Source organism: Ostrea edulis, chromosome 1 (assembly GCF_947568905.1).
Source record: "Ostrea edulis chromosome 1, xbOstEdul1.1, whole genome shotgun sequence".
NCBI lineage: Eukaryota > Metazoa > Mollusca > Bivalvia > Ostreida > Ostreidae > Ostrea > Ostrea edulis.
This window is the reverse complement of record NC_079164.1, coordinates 56,705,803-56,715,269: the sequence shown is the minus strand read 5'-3', so window position 1 is coordinate 56,715,269 and position 9,467 is coordinate 56,705,803.

Genomic DNA, 9,467 nt, shown 5'->3' with positions numbered 1-9,467 from the left:
TATTTGAGAAACGCCATATTTAGGGTAAATTTGGCCAATTGCCAAGTCGAATCATCCTAATGTTTTCCTTAGATGCATTTTGAATTTCTAATCAATGTTAATTTTTTATCTGTTTGTGTTTAATTTACATAACTATATATGACAAAAAATATTTCTGGTGTCAATAAAATTTTTATTGGCTTCTGTGTTAATTTGCTCAATTTGGGCATCTATTGATATCATATACAGTAAATAAAAGTTGTTAGGAAGTCTCTTGGAACTCCAAATTAAATGTTCCTTATGTAACACAAATGATCATATATATTTCTCTTATTAAACCATATCTTGATGTCAATCCCAAATCCCTCCAAGTTATATTGTAAAAATTTAGAAAAATTATTTTTTTCCTTCATATGGAATAATTCAACCCACAGAGTAAAAAAAGAAGTAATAGTTAAAAAATATGAAGATCGAGGATTGGAAATGGTAAATCTAATGTCTTTTATAGCTTCTATGAAATTATTTTGGGTAAGACATCTCATTTTTTCCAGCAGAGGTATGGGACTGTTTATTCCCAATTTTGAGTTGAACAAATTCATTAACTGTGTGGTTGAATACATCACCACTTTTTTTAAAAACACTGAAAAATAAATTTTGGATTGATGTATTCAAGTCCTACATTACATTACATAGTCTGTTGCTGTTGATTCACCTCTATTTTTATAATCCACAGATTCATATTGGTGGAAAACCATTTTTTGATAAACAAATGTTTGACAGCAGCATCAGACTGATTAATGATATTATTAATGAAGATGGTTCACTTTTTAGTTTGAAACATTTTTGTGATATTTATACAAACATTAGGAGATATTTTTTTTTTTAGAATACAACAGCATTATCCATGCAGTAAGAGCATGGATAAAAAACTCAGACCCTGGAAAAAACATCATGAAGCTCACAAGTCCATTAAAGGGGAAGGCAACCTTAACCACAAATTCGCTTTTATGAATAAAATATTACTTACTGATATCGTAATTGACAGTCTTTAACAACAAAAATCCTTGATTAACAATTAAATCAATATTAATCTATCATGTATTTTAAATTACCCGCCGCTGAGAAAGTGGCCATTGAAGTTTAATTTGTGACGTCACACCGTCTATTCCGGTTTATTTCATCAGCAGCACTGTAAACATGACAAGTCACGAACAGTTAAGTTTGGAGCCGTATAGATTTGAGCCCTTTCTTTCGCAAGAAGAAATTGAGAAAAGAAGACGTTCGGTCGAGTCGTAGACAAGGCAGACGATAAACGTTCTTCATACAAATGTCTTGAACCTCAACTTGTCATTACGCAAATGATGGGTCCACAGTTTACGTAGTCTTTTCTTTTCAAATGACTTGGTTGAGTCGGGAATTTCGAAAAAAAACAACCCACCTTTATTCACATCTCCCCTTCGCACTTGTCAGGAAGGCATCAACCTATTTATTCGTAAAATCTACCACATGCACAACTTTGATGATCTCACAGGTGCTTGGGTTCAGGACCCCCCCCCCCCTCCGAATAAGCTACATGAGTTGATTTAATGAATTTTTTTGTTGAAAATATTTCCAATGCATGTCAACGTCTTGCATACCCATAAAGTCCAAAATACATGTAATTCAAAATAAGCCCTTTTAAAAAAAATTACCCTCATTGGTTATTATAAGTTCTGTTATAATAACCAGTAAGGGTATTTTTTTCAAAGGGCTTGTTTTGAATTATTTTGGACTTTATGGGTATGCAAGACGTAATTGACATTCATTAGAAATATTTTCAAAAAAAAAATAAAAATAATTAAATCAACTCGTGTAACTTATTCGGGGGGGGGGGGGGTCCTTAACCCAATCTTAGAATCTCATCAAAACCGGAATAGACGGTGTGACGTCAAACTTATTGATTTTTGTGGTCTTGAATACAAAAGGGTTCCACATCATGGCAGCCTCTATAGATAGCGGGGATTTCAATGTTTAACGTTTTCAAATTAGTACTGAAGCTTATCTAGGCCGTATATCAACAGAATAGTATGGCAAATCTTTATCATATAATTAATCCTATCATTTATCCTGTAAAATTTTTTTGGGTTGCCTTTCCATTTAATTATGACAAATACTTACACAATTTTGAAATGTTACAAATCAAAATTTTTCTATGAAATTCTTAATAAAAATAATTCGGTCTCAGCTGGCAAAAAGAAATGGAGTGAGCTTTTAGATGACAGGGAATGGAAAATAATCCACAAAATACCCTTCAGAGTGACAAAAGACTAAGCTCCACTGGTTTCAGTACAGAATTATAAACAAAATTTTAGCAACAAATTCATTATTGTTCAAAATAAGAAGAATAGATTCTAAATATTGCAACTTTTGTCACTCTGAGGAGGAAACAATAGAACATATTTTATGGGAATGTGATTGTTTACAACTATTTCTTGTAGAATTCAAACAATTTTTAGAAGACAAGACTGAGCGACAGATTACAATTAGAAAGAAATCCTTTATTTTAGCTTGTATTGAAAATAATAGTGATATACAAAACATTATCATTTTATTTCTGAAGTATTATGTCTACACTGCAAGATGCACTAAGAAACCTTTAAACTTGCCCGCTGCAATATCACAAATGAGGTTTTTTTTATGAAACACACAAATGTATAGCATATAAGAATGGTGAATTTTTTTTTGACACTCAATGGAACAGATGGTGTCACATTGTTTAAGAGATATGAGTCGACTTACCTCGGTCATCAGGGAGGATGTGAATTGGGAGCCCATATCTGTTAACATCTCCTTCGGTACACCAATGCGTGAAAATATTTCCATCAAGGCTTCCGCTACTCTTTCCGTCTCTATGCTGGGTAGAGCTATTGCCTCTGGATACTTTGTTGCATAGTCAACCAAGTTAAAATGTATCTGTTACCTCTGTCCGTTATTGGATACAATGGTCCCACCAAGTCCACGACAACTCGTTTAAATGGTTCATCTATGAGTGTCATCCGTTCAAGAGGAACCTTACTCACCTTGCCTTTCTGCAACGTTCGCTGGCATATATCACAAGATTGACAGTAGCGTCTGACATCGCTCTGCACACCTGGCCAAAAGAAGTTGCTTTTGTCACTGTACGCTGGATTCCCAAGTGACCTGCCAACAAGGAGTCATGTGCTGTTCTCATAACATCCTCACGGAACTTCTGTGGTACAACTAACTGTGAAGTTACTTTACCATCACTCATGGAAAAGTCTCGAAATAATAGACCATGTTTCTTGTGCCAAGTTACTTTTCCATTCTTTTTCACATGAACTGTGTTTTGTACAGCATACTCACGTAATCGCAATAACGTAGGATCCTCATCCTGTGCCAACTTCATAGCTTGTGGATCTACTGTATCCGCAATATTTCTGGGAACTTTAAGAGCAGGGTAAGGTTTGTCTTTGTTTTTCCTTTGCTGCCTTGTTTCTACAGCACTTACCTGCCAATTAGGATTTATCTTATCTGGAGGTCTTGCGTCGGGTACATTACCAACAATAAGATCATAAACTTCATGTAATCCCTTAAGGTAGGGAGTGTCAATGTACACCTCTGCTACAGGAACTGTGATAGTTGAACCATCAGCTAGTATACATATTTGTTCCTTCCCAGCTATGAAACTCTTTTCTGACACTGCACTTTTTCTGACAACAATACCATTGCAGCCAGTATCCCTTAATACAGTCACTGGTGTCCCATCCATATAGCCTGCAGATATTGGCATGGTAGAATTTAGTTTTTTGACATGCTGACGTCAGAGTAGTAGACGGTATACTTACCTTTGAATCTACCACAGAATCCTTTGGAATTGTACTTACAAAACATGTTGGTTGTACTTCATCTGAACTGTGTTTAACTACACTATTCATCACATATTTTGATCTACATTCAGAAGCAATATGGCCTACTTTCTGACATTTGTAACATTTCCGTTCATTTTTGGGAACAAACCTGACTTTTGTGTCTTTAGATTCTGTTTTATCTGACTTTGGACTCGCTTCGGGTTTCTTTAGAATACCTTTACTCTTACCGGTAGCCTGCACTGCGCTGATATCTCTCGCATCTTTGTACTGATCAGCTAGTTCAGCCATATTGTTAAGACTTTTTGGAATGTGTTCTTTTAAAAACAATTTTAAGTCCTGGCTACAAACATGAATAAACTGATCTCGTAACATTAGATCGTATAAACCATGGTATGTTTTTGGTGTTTTTGCCATTTCTATCCAACGATCGAAATAACTACTAATTCGGGCTGCAAACTGAGAAAATGTTTCGTAAGTGTCAGGTCTACATGATCTAAACTTTTTCTTGAAACCGTCGTCAGTCAATTCGAATCGTCGAAGTAAAGCGGTCTTAAGTGCATTGTAATCGATAGCGTCTTCTTTGGGCATAAGAACATAAACGTCTAACGCTTTCCCCTTTAAAAGAGCACTTAAATTCAAAGCCCATTCTGATTCCACCCAGTTCTGAGCCTCGGCGTACCTTTCGAATCTAAGATAGCTATCTATCTCGTCTTTGACATCATCAAAAGCGGGAAGTTTTGGTGCTTTAGGCTTAGCATGACCTTGACAAGTGTCTAACCCTCTACCCCCACTCGAGATATCTAAATTCTGCAATTCAAAGTTTGTCGTAGCTCTCAATTTCTCGCCAAAGATTCTCTTTCTCCAATTCTAGCATGACTTTTTCTTTCACTTCCTCAGCACTCAATCTTTGTTTCTCTAACTCTCTGCATTTCGTTCTTCTCTCTGAATAGCTTGCTGCTTTTTAATGAAATTTTGCTAGTCAACACCCGTAAGACCTAAGGACTCACCATACTCTCGCAATTGATTCAAAACATCCATGATGCTGCAATAGAACCTTGTACCTCTCAAAATTAGATATACTATTCTTAAATTTGACGAAACCTCATTTCACATTGGCTACAAAGGATAATTGCACTCTTGTGGTTTTTGCTGTAAATCTCGCCCATGACCAAAATTACTACTGAGATGTATTTCTGCTAACACTGTCGCTTATTCTGAGGTCGAAAACCACCATGTACGGGATGAAGATACAACATTCAAGAAAAGAAAATAAAAATATGAAAACAGCAAACAATATGCAAAAACAATTACAAAAAGTAAAGTTTGAACATCAAAGAAAAGAAACTTTTAACAGTTAAGTTTTTTTTTTCAAAAGTAGGTTGTTACAATATATTCAATTATCACATTCTTCTTCAAATCCCACTTCTGACACCACTTTGTCACGGATAACCGTGCCTAGAATGTGATAAATGATAGTCACAAACAATTTACATATTTATTTGGTATACAAATATTTAAGTTTCTGGTCCCGGTGTTATGGCGTTGAGCGTAAAGTTCCTCAAATGGCGTCTGGCTTAAACACGGATCCACTACACTGATGACTGCTGTCATACGTGGACACATCACACAGGTCGATGCTCCCCAAAGTGTTTGGTTTCGATACTGTGGTTACTTGGTACACGTGTACTTGGTACACGCTACAAGGTAGCACCTACGACAATAAAGTCATACTATATAAACGTACACATACACACAGGTTTTCAGGTTGAAACCTTACTTTACATTATCAATGGATATATACATTATACACTGTTATACATATAAGTTACTTCATATTATAACAAGATACACAAAACTCTAGCAATTCTATGCATACGAGTTACACAATGTTTCTTACAATTATCGCCAGTACTACACGCCGTAACTTTACAAACAGGACTTTCTAGTGAACACGTTTTTGAAAAAGGAAACCGGTATTGAAACAAGCACAAAACACAAAGTATGAATAAAGATACTTGGAAGCTTTAGGACCTTTTAACAAAGAAAATACTATATAAAATCGTTACATAAAACTCACCTCAGAACAAGCCGAACACGGGCAACATTTACAACAATGCCAAAGTGTCTGCAATAAAGTTATTCTATAATTGATGGCAACATTCTGGTTGAAGCGTGCTCATATCAATGCGCCCTTCTCGCTGGACAGCTCAGTTCCTACTGAGAGCACGGCCTGGCGGTTTTATGCTCCAATAGATTGAGGTTTAATAAAGGGGGTATTTACAATTTAAAAGAGGTCCCAAGCAGGATAAAGCTACGTTTGATTTGACAAAACAAAAATGAACTAAAATGAACATACAAACAGATTTTAATGTGACAGATGGAACTTACTATTTACTTAAAACATGCCTCTCTCTCTTTTTCTCTCTTTCTCACTATCTCTCTCCATGCACATAATGATAATTATATATGACTTGTTGTATTCATGTACTTTATTATGTGTACAAAAACCAATTAAAAAATATATATACATACATGTATTTCTCATGTACATCATTATGTGGACTTTGTACCTTAAAGGCTTATACATGTGTATATGCACTGTCTGCTGCCTAATCCATATCAAGTTATACATAATACATGAAATACTGTTTTGAAAAACTATATAAAAAACAATATAAATGGTCTCTCTGCGTAATGAAAATTTGATAAATATTTATCGAATGCAATTGTAATCCGTCATGCCGTGAGCCCTTTGTCTTGATCAGGTAATCCGTTGTCAAAACCAGTGTGCCAATCAGTATGAAACACGCCAAACAGTACTTGAACCAATGATATGTTATGTGGGAAAACTAGATCATTATAACGATCATAGAATTTGCAAAATGCTGACTTTAACGAGAAACTGTTGAAATCCCTGTAACATCAACTTGCCTCCCTCGATTTAAAAAACTGATCATACGCAGAACAAGATCTTGCGCATCAAATCTGTTGAGAAATATAAACACGATATGCGGATGATAATGGAATATTGCAACAAAAATATGGGAAGTTGACAATGAAGAAGCTGAAATAATCTTGTTTGTTATGAAGTTGTATCCAATAATAAAGTTGCCGTTAATTTTCAATAAAATATCTGGAGAACTCCGTGGTTCCTTTTATCTCGAGTTCACAACCTCAATCAACATATGAATGAAAATATATTAACACTTAATGATACTTTGAATCAATAAAGTGAGAACTAATTTTGATTCTTAATCATGTTGTCGGTTTTTAAAAAAAAATCATTATAATCATGTCGACAGTTATTTTTCCTGATATACATGTACATGTACTTTTTCTAACTGAGAGGAAAAATAAATAATCTATGTTAAGAGTCGAATTTCTCATATAGAATGTAATTATCAAAAATTGGAGACGAAAGAACACATAATAATGTATTTATGATTTAATTATCAAAAACTTTGTTTGATTGCTTGACTGAGTTATTTTGGCTGGAAGTGTTTCAACGATTGTATTTAGAATCTGTTTCTATATAATAATTATGCGTTCATACTGGTAAATGAATGGTGCGGGTCGGGTGAGAATTGTCTCTTTGCTTTTGAATATCATACACATTGCATTTAAATGTAATTTTCAAATAGGAGCTTATAGTTTACTTACGATAATTAATTTATTTTTCGGAATTCCGTACCCCTTCATAGAGTCGTTGAAAAACAAAAAGGGGTTTCGAAAGTGCAAGTTGTTGCTGTGACTGACTCGATGATTGAGGGGGTCGTCTCGACGAAAGATAGAGAAATTTGACCATAGTTTAGATTAGGAATACGTCAACGTAATAATAGTTGACCAAATGTTTTGTCCGTGCAGAATGGCACTTTTTACCTAACGAAATTCTGGGTGTTGCTAAAAGGCGGAAACGGAAAACGGAACTGAATTTAAGAATTAGAATGATTAATGTAGCTATGATAACACCAAAAATCGGAAGGAAATACTTTATTATGATTAAAATAAAACTTTTGGGAATTTGTTTACAAGTGGTAAAACAGTTTTATTTTAAAATTTTGCATCATAAATTGATTAAGTGAAGTTAAACGTTTGAATAAGAATTTACATAACGTTTTACAAGAACTTTGACAGATGTGTTGGCGAACAGCGAAATCTATGGGTAGAAAATGCAAAGAACACACGCACTTTAAATGCCCCCCCCCCCCTCCCCTCATCATTAACGCACATTTGTAATCATGTACATATGAATTTACACACAATACCGTGTATGTGTATACTTACAACAGGGAGTATGGTATGTATATAACAACGACAATTCATGATCTTATTAAGTCAGCAAGTTAAACATCTTGTGTTTGATATATCATTTTATGAACTGACAGAGACTTTGTGACCGCAGCACTCCAATTCTAAATAGGGCGGACTTTTAGCAGTTTATTTCTAAACTAAATATTTATATCTTAATGTTTAGATTAATAATGAGATGACCTTTTAATTCCATTCAAGCATAAATTGTCTGTAAGCCTTTTAGCTATTTCATATAGATCTGTTAATTCCTTATACTATGGATCGTAAACTTCACTATAGTTTTCATTGGTTCTGTTTCAGTCTTTCTTTCCAGCTGTATCTCTTCGGGTTCAACACTAATCCGCAGGATATCGGTAGATGTACAAACTTTCACATAAATTCATCCCAAATGAGGCAAACGTTTTTTACACACCGGACTCGTTCGCTTTAAAATTTGATGTGATACATAAATACATACGTGTACATGTATATACCAGATGTAGAACTAAATTACAAATAAAAGCATGTTCGATTTAAGAAGGCTATGCTTGGGGAAAATTGTTGAAAAAATTATTTTTTACACTGTTGTTTTTTTTGGTTTTTTTTGCGGGGGGGGGGGGGGGGGGGGGGGGGGGGCTTCTATTCATTGGGTACTCAAGTCTTTTTCAGTATGATTATATTTTTTTCTTTATCAATATTTTTCATGGTAAGTTATAATGATTTTAAAATACATATGCATGAGTATGAAGTAGATGAAGCGGGGGATTCTGTGGATGACTTCCCGCTCTCTCTGTGATTTCTGCTTCCCTTGTTCATGATAAAACTTTTATTTTGCAAAATGCTGACCTCCTCAAAACATCATTGTGTGACAGAGTCATTTCTTATCTAATATGCATATAATGCATTCATATATGCATGTATGCATTGTTATTATTTCATTTTTTTTTCAATTTAATGTCAATGTATTGAATTGAATTATATAATCCTTCAATGGATCTGCAATTCAATATCCTGTCAAGCATAAGACTTATTGAGTTCTTTGGTATTGAGTGCCTCAGGTGCCTAATTATGACTTGGCCAAGTTGTCCATAAGTCTTTTAATTTCATTGGTGTTTTAGTTTTGTGTCTTGCGTTTTTATTGGTTTTGGGATTTTTCCCCCTCCAAAAGTTCTTTGTGTCAGTTCATTCTTTGTCTGAAATTTGAAGTGATCAGTCCATAGATCAGTATATTAGTTTTGACTTTACATATACCTGATAGTACTACCTGAGACTGACTTTTCCTCTTAATCGGTAAGTTACTAAGTTTATTACTAATGATAATATACTTCT